General features: G+C 43.0%; 2 long non-coding RNA genes across 2 annotated transcripts in view; one reads left to right on the top strand and one right to left on the bottom strand.

The window, feature by feature from the left end:
• The window catches only part of LOC146806145 (uncharacterized), a 34,551-nt gene extending 21,620 nt beyond the window's left edge, over positions 1-12,931 (bottom strand). Inside the window, exons 1-3 of the long non-coding RNA XR_014967558.1 lie at positions 12,881-12,931; positions 12,686-12,771; positions 12,481-12,589 (exon numbers count right to left, since the gene is read on the bottom strand). This is a non-coding gene — a long non-coding RNA (uncharacterized LOC146806145). The remainder of the gene's footprint in view (positions 1-12,480; positions 12,590-12,685; positions 12,772-12,880) is intronic.
• Positions 12,932-14,428: 1,497 nt separating this feature from the next.
• On the top strand, positions 14,429-16,454 carry LOC146806144 (uncharacterized). Its single transcript, XR_014967557.1, has 4 exons — positions 14,429-14,482; positions 14,592-14,677; positions 14,774-14,881; positions 15,247-16,454. It is a non-coding gene; the product is annotated as an uncharacterized LOC146806144 (long non-coding RNA).
• Positions 16,455-23,547: the final 7,093 nt, after the last annotated feature.

Below are 23,547 nucleotides of genomic sequence, written 5' to 3'. Positions count from 1 at the left end.
CAAGACCAGCTAAGGAATCAGTAGTGCGGGCGCTGATCCTCTCCCGGGTGGATTATGCCAACGGGCTGTATCTGGGCCTCCCTGAATATATTTTTAATAAACTGCAGGTAGTCCAGAATGCGGCAGCTCGTTTGGTTTTGAACATCCCGTTGAGGTCCAGCATGGCTCATCATTTACGCACGCTTCTTTGGCTCCCGGTTAGGAAGCGCGTGGAGTTTAAGGCTTTGGTGATAATCCATCGCGCTTTATATGCTGGTGGTCCGTTATATCTCAGGAAACGTTTTGATTTTTATGTACCAACCCGGCTTCTAAGATCATCTTCTCTGCTGCTTGCAAAGATTCCTCGGGTGCGCCTTCAGAGAATGGGGGGCAGATCCTTTACGGTTAAGGCAGCGTTGGCTTGGAACTCACTCCCCGTCTCTCTACGGGCCATCAAAGAGACTAATCAGTTTAAAAAGCAGCTTAAAACCTTCCTATTTTAACTCTTCTCCTCTTTTGGATCCTCACAGGCTCGCGCCGGGACACTCCCAGGAGTAGCTGTGCGCGCTACAAAAACATATTAACATAACATAACTCACTACCGTTGGTGCAGGAGGGAGTGGAGGCATGGGATTTATATGCTCATGAGTGCTTATTGGAGCTTCCAGGTTTGAATTCGGTACTACTGGAGTAACATCAGTTACTACCCTCGGACTACCAGTTACAGGTGATAATATCTTGTCCTTAGGAATTATAGACTTTGGTATGCCCCCCTCCTTCTTATTTAGAATGGAAACAATTCTCTCTAATTTAGAGACAAGGGGTTTAATATGGGAGGCAATAATCTGCTCCAAGCATGCCTGTAGATCAGCCACCATGTTAGTGACCCAACATGGCACCCCCGCTTGAGGTGGCAATGTACTATCCAGTGGGGTCACCAAATTATGGTTTGGCTGCACTTTTTTCCCTAGTTTCCTAATTTTTTTGGGGGGACAATTTTCTCGACTTGAGGGCTGGCTTCCCAGATTTTGCAATCACTATAGGGGAGGAAGAAGACGGGATAGAGTGAGGGTCTTCAACATTATTAGGAGATATCACGGGAACCTGAACTAATTCCTCATTCCTCAAAGATTCTAAAGGCATCTGGGAACATGGGAGCTCAGCATAAGTAGGGACAAGATAAGAATCCGAAACCATAGGGTCAATAGTAATTACAGAGCAGTCCCCCCCATAGTCTTGTAGACATAATGTGGGAGTAATAGATAGTCTCCTTTCTGTATTTTCTATTGCAGTGGCCACAACTCTAATAGTCTGTTGCAGCATTTTATCAATGGCCGTAAGTGTCGGTAAAGGCTGGGGCGTAGCTGCATGTAGTCTAGTATTAGGGCGGGGAGCAGCAGACTCTGATACCCTGCCCAATTTACTCATTGTATTTCCGGAATAATATCTACAGTATCAGAAGGAATCCAATGCGAAATAGAACAAACCAGAAATATGGGCGAATCTATGAGAGCCACATCAACCACAGGTGTGGTTTCAATGGTCCACGCAAGGTACCTTCATATATAATCCAACCGGTCTTCTCCAGTCTTCTCCGGTTCCAGGGGTGTCTTGGGGAAGATGGAAATAATGTGGCCCAGACCAGCCTCTGGCAGCCCCCGATGGCCACAGACGGCCCGCCCTTCGCCCGGGCCTAGCCCGGCGCCGTCCGCGCGCATCCCGTGACGCGGAGGGAGCCGCGTTCTTTTATGCACCTCCGGGCGCGTGGGTGGCGTCAGCGGCCGCAAAGGAGCCTGGGAGCTGTAGTCTCCCCCCGCTCTCGGCCGCGAGATGTAGTGGCGGCGGCGGGGGAGACACGCAGCGTGAGGGGCCCAGGAGCGGCAGCAGCAACACAGGCACAGCAGGACAGCAGGCAGGTCCCCCAGCAAGTAAGGCGATCCTCTATTTTAAAGTTCCCACTCCCCCGAGGGAGCCGCGTTCTTTTATCCGCCTCCGGGCGCGTGGGTGGTGTCAGCGGCCGCAAAGGAGCCTGGGAGCTGTAGTCTCCCCCCGCTCTCGGCCGCGAGATGTAGTGGCGGCGGTGGGGGAGACACGCAGCGTGAGGGGCCCAGGAGCGGCGGCAGCAACACAGGCACAGCAGGACAGCAGGCAGGTCCCCCAGCAAGTAAGGCAATCCTCTATTTTGAGGTTCCCGCTCCCCCGAGGGAGCCGCGTTCTTTTTTGCGCCTCCGGGCGCGTGGGTGGGGTCAGCGGCCGCAAAGGAGCCTGGGAGCTGTAGTCTCCCCCCGCTCTCGGCCGCGAGATGTAGTGGCGGCGGCGGGGGAGACACGCAGCGTGAGGGGCCCAGGAGCAGCGGCAGCAACACAGGCACAGCAGGACAGCAGGCAGGTCCCCCAGCAAGTAAGGCGATCCTCTATTTTGAAGTACCCACTCCCCCGAGGGAGCCGCGTTCTTTTATGCACCTCTGGGCACGTGGGTGGTGTCAGCGGCCGCAAAGGAGCCTGGAAGCTGTAGTCTCCCCCCGCTCTCGGCCGCGAGATGTAGTGGCGGCGGCGAGGGAGACACACAGCGTGAGGGGCCCAGGAGCGGCGGCAGCAACACAGGCACAGCAGGACAGCAGGCAGGTCCCCCAGCAAGTAAGGCGATCCTCTATTTTGAAGTTCCCGCTCCCCCGAGGGAGCCGTGTTCTGTTATGCGCCTCCGGGCGCGTGGGTGGCGTCAGCGGCCGCAAAGGAGCCTGGGAGCTGTAGCCTGGGAGCTGTAGTCTCCCCCCGCTCTCGGCCGCGAGATGTAGTGGTGGCGGCGGGGAGACACGCAGCGTGAGGGGCCCAGGAGCTGCGGCAGCAACACAGGCACAGCAGGACAGCAGGCAGGTCCCCCAGCAAGTAAGGAAATCCTCTATTTTGAAGTTCCCGCTCCCCCGAGGGAGCCGCGTTTTTATGCGCCTCTGGGTGCGTGGGTGGCGTCAGCGGCCGCAAAGGAGCCTGGGAGCTGTAGTCTCCCCCCGCTCTCGGCCGCGAGATGTAGTGGCGGCGGCGGGGGAGACACGCAGCGTGAGGGGCCCAGGAGCGGCAGCAGCAACACAGGCACAGCAGGACAGCAGGCAGGTCCCCCAGCAAGTAAGGCGATCCTCTATTTTGAAGTTCCCACTCCCCCGAGGGAGCCGCGTTCTTTTATGCGCCTCCGGGCGCGTGGGTGGCGTCAGCGGCCGCAAAGGAGCCTGGGAGCTGTAGTCTCCCCCCGCTCTCGGCCGCGAGATGTAGTGGCGGCGGCGGGGGAGACATGCAGCGTGAGGGGCCCAGGAGCGGCGGCAGCAACACAGGCACAGCAGGCAGGTCCCCCAGCAAGTAAGGCGATCCTCTATTTTGAAGTTCCCGCTCCCCCAAGGGAGCCGCGTTCTTTTATGCGCCTCCGGGCGCGTGGGTGGCATCAGCGGTCGCAAAGGAGCCTGGGAGCTGTAGTCTCCCCCAGCTCTCGGCCGCGAGATGTAGTGGCGGTGGCGGGGGAGACATGCAGCGTGAGGGGCCCAGGAGCGGCGGCAGCAACACAGGCACAGCAGGACAGCAGGCAGGTCCCCCAGCAAGTAAGGCGATCCTCTATTTTGAAGTTCCCGCTCCCCCGAGGGAGACGCGTTCTTTTATGCGCCTCCGGGCGCGTGGGTGGCGTCAGCGGCTGCAAAGGAGCCTGGGAGCTGTAGTATCCCCCCGCTCTCGGCCACGAGATGTAGTGGCAGCGGCGGGGGAGACACGCAGCGCGAGGGGCCCAGGAGCGGCGGCAGCAACACAGGCACAGCAGGACAGCAGGCAGGTCCCCCAGCAAGTAAGGCGATCCTCTATTTTGAAGTTCCCGCTCCCCCGAGGGAGCCGCATTCTTTTATGCGCCTCCGGGCGTGTGGGTGGCGTCAGCGGCCGCAAACTAGCTTGGGAGCTGTAGTCTCCCCCCACTCTCGGCCGCGAGATGTAGTGGCGGCGGCGGGGGAGACACGCAGCGTGAGGGGCCCAGGAGCGGCGGCAGCAACACAGGCACAGCAGGACAGCAGGCAGGTCCCCCAGCAAGTAAGGCGATCCTCCATTTTGAAGTTCCCACTCCCCCGAGGGAGCCGCGTTCTTTTATCCGCCTCCGGGCGCGTGGGTGGCATCAGCGGCCGCAAAGGAGCCTGGAAGCTGTAGTCTCCCCCCGCTCTCGGCCGCGAGATGTAGTGGCGGCGGCGGGGGAGACACCCAGCGTGAGGGGCCCAGGAGCAGCGGCAGCAACACAGGCACAGCAAGACAGCAGGCAGGTCCCCCCAGCAAGTAAGGCGATCCTCTATTTTGAAGTTCCCGCTCCCCCGAGGGAGCCGCGTTCTTTTTTGCGCCTCCGGGCGCGTGGGTGGCGTCAGCGGCCGCAAAGGAGCCTGGGAGCTGTAGTCTCCCCCCACTCTCGGCCGCGAGATGTAGTGGCGGCGGCGGGGGAGACACGCAGCGTGAGGGGCCCAGGAGCGGCGGCAGCAACACAGGCACAGCAGGACAGCAGGCAGGTCCCCCAGAAAGTAAGGCGATCCTCTATTTTGAAGTACCCACTCCCCCGAGGGAGCCGCATTCTTTTATGCACCTCCGGGCACGTGGGTGGCGTCAGCGGCCGCAAAGGAGCCTGGGAGCTGTAGTCTCCCCCCGCTCTCGGCCGCGAGATGTAGTGGCGGCGGCGGGGGAGACACGCAGCGTGAGGGGCCCAGGAGCGGCGGCAGCAACACAGGCACAGCAGGACAGCAGGCAGGTCCCCCAGCAAGTAAGGCGATCCTCTATTTTGAAGTTCCCGCTCCCCCGAGGGAGACGCGTTCTTTTATGCGCCTCCGGGCGCGTGGGTGGCGTCAGCGGTTGCAAAGGAGCCTGGGAGCTGTAGTCTCCCCCCGCTCTTGGCCACGAGATGTAGTGGCTGCGGCGGGGGAGACACGCAGCGCGAGGGGCCCAGGAGCGGCGGCAGCAACACAGGCACAGCAGGACAGCAGGCAGGTCCCCCAGCAAGTAAGGCGATCCTCTATTTTGAAGTTCCCGCTCCCCCGAGGGAGCCGCATTCTTTTATGCGCCTCCGGGCATGTGGGTGGCGTCAGCGGCCGCAAACGAGCCTGGGAGCTGTAGTCTCCCCCCGCTCTCGGCCGCAAGATGTAGTGGCGGCGGTGGGGGAGACACGCAGCGTGAGGGGCCCAGGAGCGGCGGCAGCAACACAGGCACAGCAGGACAGCAGGCAGGTCCCCCAGCAAGTAAGGCGATCCTCCATTTTGAAGTTCCCACTCCCCCGAGGGAGCCGCGTTCTTTTATGCGCCTCCGGGCGCGTGGGTGGCGTCAGCGGCCGCAAAGGAGCCTGGGAGCTGTAGTCTCCCCCCGCTCTCGGCCGCGAGATGTAGTGGCGGCGGCGGGGGAGACACGCAGCGTGAGGGGCCCAGTAGCGGCGGCAGCAACACAGGCACAGCAGGCAGGTCCCCCAGCAAGTAAGGTGATCCTCTATTTTGAAGTCAATGCAAATCAATCCTATCTCCTGAAGATCTTCTATCTTATGTTCCAAATGTAAGTGTACAGCCACAGGGTATTTAGAGTCTCTTTTTCTTAATAGCCCTAACATGTTCCTTCCATCTTTGTTTGAGCGTACGTGTAGTTGAGCCAATTGAAGCACAAAGAGGAAATAAATACAATAAGAAAAAAGTAAAAGAAAAATGTAAAAGCAAAAGAGAAACAGGAGTCTCGAACCTATGTCTAATACTTTGTAAGACCATATTGACAGCTCGGGTGAGCTAGTCCAAAAGACCTTTCAATACAGAAATCAGTCACATATGTCACATGGTGGTATTTTCTGCTCCAATCATCTACAGGCAAAGACACTTGCACCAGAGTATATAATGCCCTGTCCTAGTTAAGGCTGGCCAATACAGTTTTCAATTTCTTAATTCAATAGGTTTTCCTAATGCAGACTCTTTTCTCCCCGTCTCCTCCTCTCCTATTAGTCTTGACTAATTCAATGCAAATAAATCCTATCTCCTGAAGATCGTCTATCTTATGTTCTAAATTTAAGTGTACAGCCACAGGGTATTTAGAGTCTATTTTCTTAGTAGCCCTAATATGTTCAGTCCATCTTTGTTTGAGCGTACGTGTAGTTGAGCCAACATATTGCTTTTTATAGACACAATACATAAAATGCACACAGTGTGTCATGTTACAGTTGATAAAGGAATTAACTTTCAACTATTTTGCTCCCACAAAGTCATAAAAAAGGATTGTGTTGTTGATCACATATTTACAACAAATACATTTGGAACATTTGTACCATCCCACTGGAAAAGAACTCAATCAATGTGTTGCTGACAAATTTTTCGAAGGGGGGTAAATAGCAGTGTAACTTGAGCTAAGGATATTGCGTAAGGTAAGCGCCTTCCTATATGTAATAAGGGGTTTGGCAGGAAGTATCCTATGAAGATCTTTATCACAACATAAAATAGCCCAATGTTTCAACAGGCTATTATAAATCTCCTTATCGCCCTCTATATATATATGTAGTGATGAAACTTACATCCTGATTAGTGTTCTGAGAAACAAAAAGAATCTTAATTTTTTATTTGAGAAGATCCATTCTATAGATCTTAATTGCTCTTGGTCTGGATTTTTACGTTATATCCTCACGTTCGACTTTTGTTGGACTGTGTTTTTTCTCAGTACAGGACCTAATATCAGAATACTCCCTGAGAGGAAAACAGGGAAATGAGATTTAGCCCCGGGCATTATCTCTATTTTTTCCTTTTTCTGAGAACCTAATATTGCTAAAGAGGCTCAGCTACTTAGCTGACAATTTGTTGATACTACTCCATATTATATGTTTAATGATGTCCAAACAATCTGCAAAGAAAGAGGCTCTTGCTAGTACCTCATTCTAAATAGTACATGCTGGCGGTCCCAGATCAGAGGGGAGACCAATGTCAAAAGTCTTAAGGACCTCTTTATTAAATTAGAAAGGCTACATAAGAAAGAATTTTCAAAATGGTAGTAAGCCATGACACTGAAAAACAAATTGGAGGTCAAATTGCATCCCTAGGGAATTAAGGATAAATATCTTACCCACAGTGGATGAGTTAGATGAAGACAAGGCAGATAAATGGGAGGCCAAACTTAATTAGACCAGTAGGGAACTTATGGACATGCTAATAGAGTTTGCAGAATTAAATAGACGGTAATTAAAAAAAGCAATTTGATGATCTAATTACTTCTGAAGAACAAGTGAGTGCGTCTTTACTTCGCCCTCGGACAATACTTTATTCATGAATACCGGCGTGGCTCTGCCGGGAAAGAAACGCACCACCCCCTGAAATCTAGCGCCAGCGTTACAATCTGGGCTGACAACTGAAGATATATATATATATATATATATATATATATATTCACTGAAAAAACCATGGGTTTCACACACGTTATAGTTAGAAATTAGCATTTAAAAAACCTTAGAAATTCAATGAAAAAACCAAAGGTTTCACACATGTTATAGTTAGCTGGACATTTCACTCGTAAAAAACCAATGAAATTCCCCCGTTATAGTTAGTTCAGCTAGCTATAACTCGCGCGCCCGCAATGCACTACTGATGACGTCACATATTACATCACTCATGACATGGTCAGTGACATCACTCATGACATCACTGATGACATCTCAAATGACATCACTGATGACATCATCCAGTGAATGTGTGTTTTTCTGAAAATTAAATATGTTTTATATATGTATATCTCAAGGTCGATGGAAGAATAAATGAGTATATAAGTGTCTAAATTGATGATTTGTTTTTGAAAAATTAATTGTATTACTGACTGATTAAGTGTATCTTTTTGAATACATGGCTAAGTGAGTAATGTTTAAATGTGTAAATACCTGTATCAGTCTCTCACTTTGTATATAAGTGGCTGCATGGGTTGGTGAGTAGCTACATGAGTGTCTATATAGGTTAATAGTTGGTTTTTTGAGTATCAGTATGAGTGTCTGAGTGTCTTCATGGTGCGGTGGGGGGTATTACGTAGTGCATAGATGCATGAATGAGTGACTCACTGTTTGTATGTGTTGAAGACCGCATGTGTGCAGGACTGTATGGGTGGATGAGTGTGTGCATGGGTGTGTTAGTGAGTGAATGACTGTCTCAATAGTGTCTTCATAAGTAACTACATATGTTTTAAACTAGTATATGTGACTATTGGTGTTTATAAGTGAGTATATGTGAGAGTGAGAGATTGGTAGACTTCCTGTATGAATAAGTATGTGTTTCTATAAGTGATTGTTTAAAAGACTAAGTATGTGTAAGTTTCTGTAAAAGTAAGTGTGGTGGGGTGTGTATAACTGTATATGCAAGTAAATGGATGTTTGATTCTTTATTAGCATGAGTGACTATGTGTGAGTAACTCTATGGATGAGTGGCATAGTGTTACAGGATGTTTAGGTGTATGAGTACATATGATGTGTGAGTACATGTATGAGTGACTGTATAGGATTGTTGGTGGATGAGTGGATGTGTATGTGGATCTTAGAATTACTGAATAGGTTGTTGTAACTGTTATTGGTATGTCCATTTTTTTGAAAATTTTAGTCTCTATTTTTGAATGTTTGTATCAAAGGTTATATTAGGGTGAGAGGAGGTCTACCACTCTGTCACAAGGATAATGTCATCAGTGATGTCATTTGAGATGTCATCAGTGATGTCATGAGTGATGTCACTGACCATGTCATGAGTGATGTAATATGTGACGTCATCAGTAGTGCATTGCGGGCGCGCGAGTTATAGTTAGCTGAACTAACTATAACGGGGGAATTTCATTGGTTTTTTACGAGTGAAATGTCCAGCTAACTATAACATGTGTGAAACCTTTGGTTTTTTCATTGAATTTCTAAGGTTTTTTAAATGCTAATTCCTAACTATAACGTGTGTGAAACCCATGTTTTTTTCAGTGAATATATATATATATATATATATATATATATATATATATATATATATATTATCTACTGGTGGTCGTGTTTCCATAGGAAATCCGCAACATTCTATTTGGAATAAATTTGGCGCCGATTGACGAATCCTCGCAAAATTTTCAAAATAATTGGGGCGCTCCGCTCCTTCCCTGAAAGTCTCAGGGGGATTCGTCAAGTGGGGGCTGAGAAAAAGGGGGGGGTCCCAAAACGCGTTTTCCCCATGCATTTTTCCATAGGACCTTTAGTCCAAGCTACAGCCCGAACGGCTGAACAGAATTACTTGAAATTTGGCAGAGAGGTAGTCCTCAGGTCAGGGATGTGCCTTTTGCAGGTCTGGTGTAAATCTGTTCAGTATTTCCTGAGAAAATAGCATTTAAAAGCATATATATATCTATAAGCGCCCACCGTGCGCGTACGGTAAAACTTACCGTACGCGCACGCTGCCGTGCGCGAGCGCAATTCTGATTGGTTGTTAGATCTTAGTAAACATTCGAATCGGTCGAAACCAGGAAGTGTCGGCCGCCATTTTGTCTCTCGCAGTCTGAGGGGGTGAAAAACAAAGGTGGAGAACATGAAAAGGGGGCAGGGTGGACAGTTCCTGACCCCCTAGCCTTTGTCAGGGGGTCCCAGAAGGACCCCCAAGGGCCAAAATTTCCTTTAATTTTTTTGCGAAAAATCGCGAAGTACGCGTAGCGTGCGCGTACGGTAGAAACGGAAAAATTTCGCAAACTGCCTAACTTGGGTGCGCTGTGCGCGAAGCGCACTGCGCGCCCACAGCGCGCGCACGGTGCGCGAAGCGCACCGTGCGCGTACGGTACGCGCTCGGTGAAAAACCTTAAAAAAAAAGAAGAAAATACATAACTTAGCATTTAAAAAACCGTACAAATTCACAGAAAAAACCATAGGTTTCACACATGTTATAGTTAGGAATTAGCATTTAAAAAACCTTGCAAATTCACTTAAAAAACCATAGGTTTCACACATGTTATAGTTAGCTGGACATTTCACTCGTGAAAAACCATTGAAATTCCCCCGTTATAGTTAGTGCAGGCAACTATAACTCACGCGACCGCAATCCTCTGCTGATGACGTCAGATATTACATCACTGATGACATGTGTCTTTCTGAAAAAAAAATATTTGTAATATATGTATAGCTAAAAATTAATGGAAGAAGACATGGGTAAATAAGTGTCTAAATACAGTGATGTAATATCTGACGTCATCAGCAGAGGATTGCGGTCGCATGAGTTATAGTTGCCTGCACTAACTATAACGGGGGAATTTCAATGGTTTTTCACGAGTGAAATGTCCAGCTAACTATAACATGTGTGAAACCTATGTTTTTTTAAGTGAATATATATATATATATATATATATATTATCTACTGGCGGTCGCCAGTAGATAGTTATAGTTAGGACCGAGTTCCCATAGGAAATCTGAAAATTCTATTTTGAATAACTTTGGCGCCGGTTGACTTATCTTTGTGAAATTTTCAAAACTAATTAGGCGCTCTGCTCAGCTCCTACCCTGAAAGTCTCGGGGTGATTCGTCAAGCGGGGGCTGAGAAAAAAGGGGGGGTCCCAAAACGCGTTTTCCCCATGCATTTTCCCATAGGACCTTTAGTCGAAGGTACAGCCCAAACGACTGAACAGAATTACTTGAAATTTGGCAAAGAGGTAGTCCTCAAGTCAGGCATGTGCCTTTTGCATATATTGTGTCAATCTGTTCAGTAGTTCCTGAGAAAATTGCAGTTAAAAGTACATAAATATCTATATGCGCGCACGGTGCTCGCACGGGGCGCGCACCAAATGTCCACAAGCGTAATTCTGATTGGTGGTTAGATATCAGTCAACATTCGAATCAGTCGAAATCAGGAAGTGTCGGACGCCATTTTGTGTGTGACAGTGAAAAAGAAAGGTGGAGAATGTGAAAAGGGGGCAGGGTAGAGAGTTCCTGACCCCCTAGCCTTTGTCAGGGGGTCCCTGAAGGAACCCGAAGGGTGAAAAAAACATTTTATTTTCTTTCAAAAAATTGCGGGGTGCGCACACGGTGCGCGCCCGCTGAAAAACCCTTAAAAAAAATAAATAATTTTTTTAACTGTTTATAAGTTTATAGAAGATATTAACTATGCTGTTCAACTTTATCCAAATAAAAAAAAAAAGAGCTGAGCCATTCCATATTACAGGATACAGTCAATCTATAACTATATACATAGGTAGTTTATTGTAAAATATATAAAAAAATATAATAATACATACATAAATTAGCATTTAAAAAACCTTACAAATTCACTAAAAAAAAACAAAGGTTTCACACACGTTATATTTAGAAATCAGCATTTAAAAAACCTTGCAAATTCACTTAATAAACCATAGCTTTCACACATGTTATAGTTAGCTGGACATTTCACTCGTAAAAAACCATTGAAATTCCCCTGTTATAGTTAGTTTAGCTAACTATAACTCGCGACCGCAATCCACTGCTGATGACGTCACATATTACATCACTCATGACATGGTCAGTGACATCACTCATGACATCACTGATGACATCTCAAATTACATCACTGATGACATCACTGGTGACATCATCCAGTGAATATGTGTCTTTCTGAAAAATAATTTTTTTTTATATATGTATATCTAAAGGTTAATGGAAGAATAAATGGGTAAATAAGTGTCTAAATGGATGTTTTTTTTGTAAAATTAATTGTATAACTGACTTATTAACAGTATCTTAGTGAATACGGTGATGTAATATGTGACGTCATCAGCAGTGGATTGCGGTCGTGCGAGTTATAGTTAGCTTAACTAACTATAACGGGGGAATTTCAATGGTGTTTTACGAGTGAAATGTCCAGCTAACTATAACATGTGTGAAACCTATGGTTTTTTCAGTGAATATATATATATATATATATATATATATATATATATATAGTGTATAAATCAATGGAAGGAGTGGGTAAGTAATCAATAAACAATCAATTATTGTAATCCAAAAATTATTATTTGTAGTCCAAGAGGTTTCTTCCAAATAGATTCCTTTATTCTTTCAAATTATTTTCAATATGATGCTCTAACACATTCTTAGCAGTCCAAACAATTTTTTTTTTTAAATAAACACAGCCAATGCGTTTCATCCCCCTTGGGACCTCATCAGGGCTTAAGAATAGAAAAGAGAATATCACTAGTACATACATTATACATCTCTATTCCCAAGAGTCATGCTGACATCAAACATATATTGTTTAATACATATACAATACCCATAACCTACCTATATAACAATCTAGAATATAAAACATTTACCCAAAAACATAATCACACAATGCTAAAAAAAGATGACATGACAGTTTGCACCATGTATAAAAAATATAATCTCACCCCTATAATTTTACCACTAGTTCGCCTATTAATTATCACAGGACAAAATATATCCACTGTTCTTGAGCATTATTATAATTGACCGTCTAATTTTGGAATTAATGTCTCTAATTATAATTATGTATAATAACCTCTCACATACCTCCTAAATATTGACGCGGTAGTATAAAATGTCAGTCATGGAGGGATGCTGATTTCATTGAATATCCAGTCTCATCAAGGTATTTATTTCAAATATCATTATGAGTTTTCTAAATAAATAAAGCATAACAGTTGATTAGTCCCCTATTTTATATCCAAGTTACTATTAACTTTTGCATTCTTCATAACAAATTATTTGTCCTCACCTAAATCTATATCCGTTCTCCTCTTCTATATAATGTCCTCCACGTATCGAGTCCTAAGCACTAGAGACCCCTGTCTCAATGCAAGTCTAAAAAACAACAACATAACACGGAAGGACCGAGTCAATATTCCTTCCTGAACCTAATTGTCAAAACACTGTCAAATTATGAACTGAACACTCGTTTATATCAACATACCTTGTCCTCTACATCGATGAGTTCCTAGTCGCCTCCACTGCCATTTAGGTATGACCGCTTTACTTCGTGTATTTCCCATTTCATTTTTAAATGTTAGATTAACCAATCACATTCCCTGCTTGCCAGCTCCATAATTAACATACATTGCTTTCTATCCGGTCCGTACGCTACCAACCAATCAAGTTCAACATTTAGCCTGTCCCCTTCTTGCGTAAAGATAAATGTATCCTGTCCAATCCAAGGCGTTTCTCAAGTATTCCATTAACCAATCCTGCTCTCAACTAGCTAGCCCTTCAATTTACTTAATTTACGATTGCTTCCTTTCTGGTCCGCTCAATGTCGACCAATCAGATTTGACATGTTACATATGCAATTCTTTCAATGAAACAAACATATTATCCCCTCTCTTTCTATCGTAGGCGTATATATCTTTCGTTTGAAACTCCTAAGCTATCTATTAGACATACTTCATTGTCTACCAACACGGAGGCAATTACTTTTATTTATACTTTTATTACGAAAACGCAAACGTTAAAAACCTAGGGATTTTGGTTGATGCAAAACTATCGATGGATGCACAGGTTAAGGCAGTAGCCTCCAAAACATGGTTTATGTTAAAAATGTTGAAAAAAATCTTGTTTCTGCTACCATTTGACAGCCGTAAAACAGTGGTTACGGCCCTGGTTTTATCCAGGTCGGATTATTGTAATGGCCTATATTAAACCTGCAGCAAAATCTGCTGCACAAACTACAGATGCTTCAAAATGCTGCGGCAAGACTCCTTATGGGTATCCCCAAATTTGCTCTGATTTCTAATGTTATTAAAGGCCTGCACTGGCTTCCTGTAAAGAACAGGGTCCAGTTTACAGCTCTCTGATCTTTAAGGCATTACACGACGATGGCCCGGAATTCTTAAAACACCAAATCCAATGGTATTCACAACCACGCTTGCTGCGTTCATCTGACGCTAAACTGATCTCTGTCCCCTGATAAAAAAGGCTTGTTGGGGTGGACGCAGTTTTTCTTTTGGTGTGACTAAGTTATGGAATAAGTTACCTCTGCAACTAAGGAACAGTAACAACCTGCTTTGCTTCAGAAAGGCGCTGAAGACCTGGCTTTTTGTGAATTAATCGCTCTATGACCGGTTCTTCCTTGGGAAAGTAGTCAGCGTCAGGACGCCATATTTTTGGTAATCGTGCGCTTTATAAATCGCTTAAATAAATAAATGAAATAAATAAATTGAAAGAATTGCATATGTAACATCTCAAATCTGATTGGTCGACATTGAGCGGACCAGAAAGTAAATTGAAGGGCTAGCTAGTTGAGAACAGGATTGGTTAATGGAATACTTGAGAAATGCCTTGGATTGGACAGGATAAATGTGTCTTTACGCAAGAAGGGGACAGGCTAAATGTTGAACTTGATTGGTTGGTAGCGTACGGACGGGATAGAAAGCAATTTATGTTAATTAAGGAGCTGGCAAGCGGGGAATGTGATTTGTTAATCTAACATTTAAAAATGAAATGGGAAATACACAAAGTAAAGCGGTGATACCCAAATGGCAGTGGAGGCGACTAGGAACTCATCGATGTAGAGGACAAGGTATGTTGATATAAACGAGTGTTCAGTTCATAATTTGACAGTGTTTTGACAATTAGGTTCAGGAAGGAATATTGACTCGGTCCTTCCGTGTTATGTTGTTGTTTTTTAGACTTGCATTGAGACAGGGGTCTCTAGCGCTTAGGACTCGATACGTGGAGGACATTATATAGAAGATTAGAACGGATATAGATTTAGGTGAGGACAAATAATTTGTTATGAAGAATGCAAAAGTTAATAGTAACTTGGATTTAAAATAGGGGACTAATCAACTGTTATGCTTTATTTATTTAGAAAACATATAATGATATTTGAAAAAAGACCTTGATGAGACTGGATATTCAATGAAATCAGCATCCCTCTATGACTGACATTTTATACTACCGCGTCATTATTTAGGAGGTATGTGAGAGGTTATTATACATAATTATAATTAGAGACATTATTACCAAAATTAGACGGTCAATTATAATAATGCTCAAGAACAGTGGATATATTTTGTCCTGTGATAATTAATAGGCGAACTAGTGGTAAAATTATAGGGGTGAGATTATATTTTTTATACATGGTGCAAACTGTCATGTCATCTTTTTTTAGCATTGTGTGATTATGTTTTTGGGTAAATGTTTTATATTCTAGATTGTTATATAGGTAGGTTATGGGTATTGTATATGTATTAAACAATATATATTTGATGTCAGCATGACTCTTGGGAATAGAGATGTATAATGTATGTACTAGTGATATTCCCTTTTCTATTCTTACAGCCCTGATGAGGTCCCAAGGGGGACGAAATGCGTTGGCTGTGTGTATGTAAAAAAAGTTTTGTTTGGACTTCTAAGAATGTGCTGGAGCATCATATTGAAAATAATTTGAAAGAATAAAGGAATCTATTTGGAAGAAACCTCTTGGACTACAAATAATATTTTTTGGACTACAATAATTGATTGTTTATTGATTACTTACCCACTCCTTCCATTGATTGATATATTATTTGTATGTGAGTGGTTTTAACGGTGGGCCACTGGAGGTGGAGTGGAACATATATGTTTAGTATTATTTGTATTAATTGCATATTCATCATTGCACATATATTTGACCCTCATCGTTTCGGATAGTTGATATACATATAAAGTATTAAATCAAAAATATGGAACACATTAAATTAATAGATAAAGAAAAATATGTTTTTGATACCTGTGTTACCAACCGTTATTAATATGGGATGACAATATTGTGGTTAACAATATTTTTGGCACAATAATTTTGTCAATTATACTTTTTTACCACAATATTGTGTATTGTGTCAGAGATCCCTTTTGCAATTGAAAAGTTTTTCATTACACCCCACAAAGTTTGGGGGTGCCTCCTCCCTTTTACCACTGGTAACAAGAGTACATTTCTGATGATATCCAGAGTAGAAATATGCCTGAGAAAATTATTTAAATACCCAGAAACATAGAGCAGCAGTAACCTTAACTCCGGAATGCCCTTATATCCCTTGGAGCACTGATATATTTTTCTGCCTGTAAACATAGCTTAGTTAAACTTCCCAAGGCTCTCTTTCAATAGCAGTTTGGAACTAACTTACCAACTGGAACCAGGAAAACAGACAGGCTGTGTCCACGCATCTTCCACACCTTAACTGGAGACAATGTGCATCATTTATCAATCAATCCCATCAGAGACTACCAGCGATATACTTATAAATTAGGGGGTTCTTGAACATCTTTCCCCAAAATATAGACACACAAAAAAATCCACACATGGGACCGATTCATAAATGTAGCTACACATGTGGGTAATGTGCACTTTTGAGTATTTTGACTACTTTTTAGCTATTCATAAAATATGAGTCTAAAGTTATAACAAAGCGTGTAACTTACATGTCTCCAGCCTCTGAAAACGGAGGAGAGCTAATTTACTAATATGTTACTGCTGCCAAAGTATTTTAAAATCATTCTTTAAGCTTATTCTTTCTGAAATTAAAAGTTAATGATAAATTTCCCATAAAGAAGAAAAACCATATATTTTAATGTTTTTAATAACTTTTAAAAGTGATGCATATAATTAAGTAATTTCATTATACATTTTCTAAAAAATTACATTACTTCTTACTTACAAAAATGGATGATAAAATATTTGAAAATTAAATAAAACATATGTACTGTTTTACATTTTTCATATTATGCTATTTATATTTTTAGTTATATGAAATAATTTAATTTAATTCCTCATTTATTTCTTGTGGGCTTTTATATAATGTCCCTACCTCATTTATTTTCCATGGGCTGGGCTTTCAGTACCGGTGGTTGGCCATGTGTGGTCCTGGGATTACTACTCTATGTTTTTTGGTAGAAACTTACACTCTGAGTTGTGAATAGCCAAAAGTAGTAAACTTACTGAAAAGTGTAATTACTCAAAAGTGAAGTTTCCTATATGAAAAAGGTTCTATATATTTCTAAAAGGCTTCATTTAATACTAAAAAAAGAAGTTTATTGCAGATAACATGAATGAGTGTTATTGCAGATAATAATTATAATGGTGAAAATGATAAATATAATTTATAAAAAAATCAATGAAAACTACATACTAGATGGCAATGATTATATCAAATCAGTGATGGAAACAATATTCTTTGGAATCCCTTACCTCTCAGCCACTAACTAATGTCCACTTTAGCACCAAAATGCCACTCTCTGTCATTGGTATGCCTTACTTTTCATGGGATGAAGACATATAGCACCAGCCTTTTGGCAGTGTGTGACCTTCAAGCAGACTATTTATGACTTGAATTGTCCCTCAAATTCATGAAGCTTCTCTCTCCCCAAAAATCCCATGAATCGATTTGATACTGATTCCTAATATAATTATGAGAAAACAGGCCTCATTATTAGTGATGTAAGGTGTGTAAAGAAACATGTGAATTCTATTCCACATTTGCCTAAACCTGTTTCGTTTCTTTATATGAATCATATTGTTGAGATATACAACACAGACATACTATTGATGCACTATCTACTTATATCAAAAACATCACTGTATTGTAAAAACTAAGGGGCCCCTTAGGATGGCGGAGCACCGCCCGCCACAATGTTGTGAATGGGGGATGCCACCGCGACGTGGCATCCTAATGGCCACAGTGGGACCGCCGCACCTCTGGCGAACGGTCCCGTTCACCGCTACGGAAAGTCCGCCCGCCATCATAAAGGGGCCCTAAGCATTTTAAAATATATTTATCTAATATTAATGAATATTTGCATTGATGGCTCAAAAAGCAGGAAAAGGGCAAAACACAGAACATCACATTTGCAAGTGTAAATTAATTTTTTGTGAATACAAAATGTAGGTTTACTTGCTTATAATTAGGTATTTGTGCACCTAAGCTCAACTTAAGTGACCAATGCTATTGAAAATCTGACTGCATATCCAAAGCCCGATAGCTACACATGAGATCATTAGTAGACCAGAATTTAGGTAATTGCTGATCTCAGACTAGATACTTACTTCATACTCAGACCAATACAGGAGGGCTGGATTCAATTTTATGGGAACATCCTCTTTAGTGTTCATAAGAAAGCAAATATGATCTTTGGCATGAAATGACTCAGTGTTACATTGAACGCGATTGTAAATCACATGGAGTGGTAGTCAGTCAGTCAATCAGTCATAAACACTTTATTTGGTTAATTAAAACCATAAAAGCATAATAAAAAGAACAGTTGTATACACACAATAAAATATGATCAACAGACAAAATCAATCTAATAATGATATAAAATCCAGGTCACAAACTGTACAAAATTAAAATATTTTAAAAGACGAATAAAAGTACAAAGTATAATATTCATCAGCCAAGTTCACATACAATTAATTTTAGGTTAAAACAAGATGGAATTAATGTACCAAGTCATACACACACTCTTTTTTCTATCAACCAGGTTAACATTTATTACATTTTAAATTAAAACAAAGAGGGAATTGATGTGTCAAGTCAAGTCTTTCTTTCCTTTCTCTGACTGCCACTACCAGAAAACTAGCAACAATAAAAATGCCCCAGGAATTATTCAACATTTGTAGATATATTAAGGCTGGCCTAGCCGGCAAGAAACCTTTGCCCTTTAAAATTGGTAATATAAAACGTTTACAGATGTGCAAATAATGCTCGCAAAACAAAACAAAGTGCAAGGAGTCTTGAGTGGAGAAATTATCGTGAGTGCAGGGACCAAAGTTCTCTGCCTTTCTCCAAACTTGAGGTTTGGCCAGTAGGAAGTGCAGATAGTTGAGCTTAAATCTTGTAGAGAAAAAGATGATAGAGCTTAGTGACTACATCTAAATGATGCTCCAAGGAGTGTTTCGTTTTTACTACTTACTAGGCCCGTACTGTCAGTTTCATCAGTTCTCTGGCCTTTCTTTCTATTTGCGCCATGTGTAAAAAAGATATCCTAACCCACACCAAATCTTTCTTGAGTAATTTATCTGGCTCATTGAATAACTCAGGAAGTCCTAGTTGTATTGCTGTCCCTTTGACATAGCTCAGCCAGGGGATATTGCTTGCTCTATCTACCAATCACGTATGATCTCCCGGTTCATATCTAGCTCAGGATTTGTCCAGATTGAAATCCATATAAGTAAAGATTTTGATCAAATCTGACACAAAACCAATACCAGTTTCTTGATGAATAATATAAGAAGGCGTTGACTGTGGGACTGAGAGCAAATTTAAAAAAAAATTATTTTCGACTATTTGGAGATTTTCAGCATCCTTATAGCCCCAAATTTCAGAACCATAGCATGAGATAGAGATACTTTTCGCTCTGTATGGAGCATATCAACAACAACCGGCGATAATTATCGCTCAGCGCTCTTAGCGTGAGGATAATTATCGCCGGCTAGCGTGAATTTTTATCGCTGAGATAGCGTGCTATTTGCAACGCTTATCTCAATAGCGATAAAAATCTACACGCTAACAGGCTAACGTGAGATTATCGCTGGAAACCCAGCGATAATCACACGTTACCTTGTTGATAGGGACAGGCAAACTTAGCCATGATATCCTTCTTCCATAGGATATCATGGCTAAGTCTGAAAATTAGCAGACGTAAAAAAGCAGCGTTAACCGCGGTTAGCGCTGCTTTTTTTGTCTCTAACAGGGTTAGCGACATTCTTGATAATAGGAGAAATGTCGCTTAGCGACATTTCTCCTATTATTTTACTCTGGAACGCCCCCTTTGCATCTCATTAGAGATGCAAGGGGAAGCGTAGAGTAAAAGGGTGCTAACATGCAAATTTGCGTGTTAGCACCCTGTTGTTGATAGGGCGCTAGTTTTATCTCTGCTTTTTTGGCTTTTAAAGCCAAAAAAGCAGAGATAAAGCCCTTGTTGATATGCCCCCCTATGCTTAACGTTGCTCGTACGGGCTTCGCCCCTGTGCTGGTGTTAGGTGTTCCCCCATGTGTGGAATATCTTTACTGGCTCTACCCAGGACTGAATCTCACTTATTATTATAGCGGGTAAACTATAGGGGTGCTAAAATGCAGCCCTGTGTAACTCCCCTGATAATGTCTATCCCCTGTGTCTGATTTCCCCCTTGGTCGAACCTGATTGTAGCTGTAAGGTCCCCATGCAAATTTTATAAAAAATATACAATATGCTTCTCCATGCCCAATGAAAGCAGTAAGTCCCAAAGTTTGGATCTATTCACTCGGTCAAAAGCCGAGGACGGATCCATAATTGCCAGGTGTAGTGTCCCTTTCTTAGCGATGGTGTATTTTCCTGCTAAAAGAGGCAGGTTAAGAAACTGATTCATGGTACCCTTGCCTTTCCCTGCCGCTTGGACAAAACATTACACTCATTTATCCAATCTGTCAGTTTGCTAAGGATCACTCGGCCTAACACTTTGACCGCCAAATCAATCACCGATATTTGCCTATAGAATCTTGGGTCTCCCCTCTGCCCTTTTTTAAAACCTGGGACAATAATTCATCTTGACCAAGATCTCGGCAGCCCATATTAAAAACGTGAACTAGTATTTTAGACCATAGCGTTACATCCATTTAAAAAAGGTCAGATGAGACCCCATATGGTCCAGGAGTTTTATTGCTTGTCATCTGAGTGATAGCCACAGCAACTTCATTTTTGGAAAAGGTCAGGTTATAAATTTCGACCATAGGTGATGTGCTTGTGAAACCCTGATCCATCTGGTCACCATAGATTGGTTTAAAGTGGATGAACCACTGCTCCTCCGGTACATTACTTTCCACAGTCGTACTACTAAGGCCAGAGAAAAATGGTTGGTTAACTATTTCCCAAAACTTTTTATAACATTTACGGACAGCAGATCGTTCCAGGCTTCCTGTTTGATTTCTATTTTACAGGTGCATAAGGCCTGCTTGTAGGCTTTCCTTGTAACAGCTATTAAGATTTTTTCTTGGAGTTTTCATTTCAGCACTTATAGTACATTTGATGGGCTGCTGAACAGTTATGATCGAACCACCTCTCATCACGATTCGAACAAATTCTATTAGGATATGTAAGTGCGCTAGCCACCTGATTGGAGATCCTATCATAAGCTAAAAGGATTTCCGCGTCCATTTGCCCACCCTCTTGGCATAAATCTATCTCATTTCCAACAATATCTAATAGATCCTTTAAAAAGAGGTCCGGGACTACTTTGCACCATTTAAGTCTGCGGCCTTGATCCTTCCTTTTTAAATTAGGAGCTAAGGCAAAACTATCCTTTTTCGGTCTGTCCTTAAAACACTCTGATAATATAAGATATATGGGGTTATGGTCGCTGAAAGGTGACCATAGGGTTGCATAGGCAGATATCAAAGGTAACAAGGCTGCGTTACTAAATAGGTAATCAATTGTTGAATTGGCATCTCTTCCATTAAAGGAAGAGATTCCAGGTTCTTCATTCGTATGATCAGGATGTAACAGTCCAAATTCTGCTAAGTTATCCTCTAGATAGCCGCCTTGTTGTGTGTGTTCAAAATGTATCTCTTGATGATTACCTGGGCCAAGATTATCAGAGAACTGGCAATTCTTTTTACACAGATGTATATTAAAATCACCCAATAAAATAACCGAATAAGGTGAGGTTCGTTTTTTCCTAAATGAATCAAAACAGGGATTCAGACTACATAAATGTTCATTCACATGAGATTTTTCAAATGAATTATAAAAATTAACAACAAGTACTTTAGGCGCATTTGTGGGCATAATCTGAACCACAAGACAATTATCAGACCCAGAGTCCAGTTTGCAGTGGTTGCTTCTAAACTTTAAAGAGATTAAGGTTATTAGGCCACCTTTTGGTCTACCAGCTACGGAAAACCGAGCTGGCTCAAAGTTGTGTAGCCATCAAGCCAGAAATTATTCTCGTATCTCATGTTTCTTGGAGCGCCACCACATCATACTTCCTTATCAAATCAAGCCACCTGACATCATCTCTCTTATTCTTTATTCTCGCTATGTTCCAGCTGAGTACCTTAGAAATGTCCTTTATTTTAGCTTCCTCCTCCATTTTTGTTCTCATAATGGCAATATTCTGATTAACCATAGGTGAACCATGCATAGGCAAGTGATTTGTTAGTAAGTCATTAGTATCTAACTGACTCAAGGGAAGAAATCTATTCACTAATTCAAGGTCATTTCCTGCTACCCTCTCTCTGGTTACGTGAGCTGTGTTTGAAAGGGGCATGGATAGATGAGAGGGGCTTGGAAAAAGGGGGCGACCATGCCGGTTCTTATAACTGGTACCTAACCCATTAATAACTAGCCCTAGAGGACATCTGGACGTGGATCTGGGGTCTATGGCCTGATTCTCCATTACTGGGTGATAGAAATAGCCAAGGGGAGTACTTTTATACCACCCAAACCTTGGTTACTTCCTTCTTGAAAGAGCCAACCAGCTACATTCATCTGGTCGAAATTTACAACAATACAATCACCCTCTTCAGACTTTGCACCCCAACCAACCCATCCAACCTGCCTGGCCATTATAATGCTTGATGATGCTATAACCTCCCCACCTGATAATTTCGTACACCAGAATGTTACTTTACAGGTAAGGTCTTCTGTGGTTTCTGTTGTATTATCTTTAAGGGGTGGTACCCCTACTAGGACTGCTACTAGAGGGGTAGCTTCTGGTGGTAATTGTAGACTACGTCTGTTACTCACCCGATGCGAGGGGGGGTTACTTAACTCTATCGTGAAGGGTGATTCTGGCTGCGGGTTGGACCTCATGTGGTTTGAAATGGCCACCGCCTGTCTTATTTCTTTATTTTTCCCTGGCGTATCGAAGTCTTGCTTTAGGGGCCCAGGATGTGAGACATTATTTTGCACTCCCCTCGTAGATACTGCCTTATGTGCATAAGAGACATTTTGGGTATTATTAGGCAGGTTATAACATTACCTTGTTACCATTTGCTTTAAGATTAGCATTATTCACAGTTCAGTTAGTTGAGTCTCTATTTTAAAAGATTTGCTATCATGTCTTCTAATACATTATTGACACATGTGGTCAAATCCTCCCTGAATATACCAAACAATGTCTCCAAACGAGTTTGAACAAGGTCTTCTACTGCTGCACTAAGGTGCGTGATCAGCTGATCTTCCTGGGTGAAAGGTCCTTCACCCCCCTTCTGAGTTGAGGAATCCGTACCCTGTTTATGCCTCTTTTCAGCCTTTTTTTATTGGGGGTCATAATTGAAACAGGGGATCTTTTCCCAGACAGCCTACTCCCCTTTCTAAGCGTCGGACCCTGTAAAATGGTGAGAGGACTTTGCATGGCCTTCTCTGGATTTAAAGCAGATCCTGGTGTGCAAAGATGACGGCGGCATAAGGGAGCCGCAAAGCAGACCGGGTCTAGTGGTCCCTCAGTGGCAGTGCAGGCAGTGGTGCAAGGTTCGAGCGGTATTACCAAAAGGTTCACCAGAGCACAAGAGATTGGCTGTTCCTACACCTGGGGGTACAGGGTGTGAAAAATTCAGACTCAGTTTTACAGTCAGAAATTCTGGTGGGTAAAATCAAGTGTAAGTTGGACAAGTGCAGCTTGGCCAAGAC

The sequence above is a fragment of the Triturus cristatus genome, chromosome 8 (assembly GCF_964204655.1).
Source record: "Triturus cristatus chromosome 8, aTriCri1.1, whole genome shotgun sequence".
Classification (NCBI taxonomy): domain Eukaryota; kingdom Metazoa; phylum Chordata; class Amphibia; order Caudata; family Salamandridae; genus Triturus; species Triturus cristatus.
This window is presented reverse-complemented; position numbering and strand designations above follow the sequence as displayed.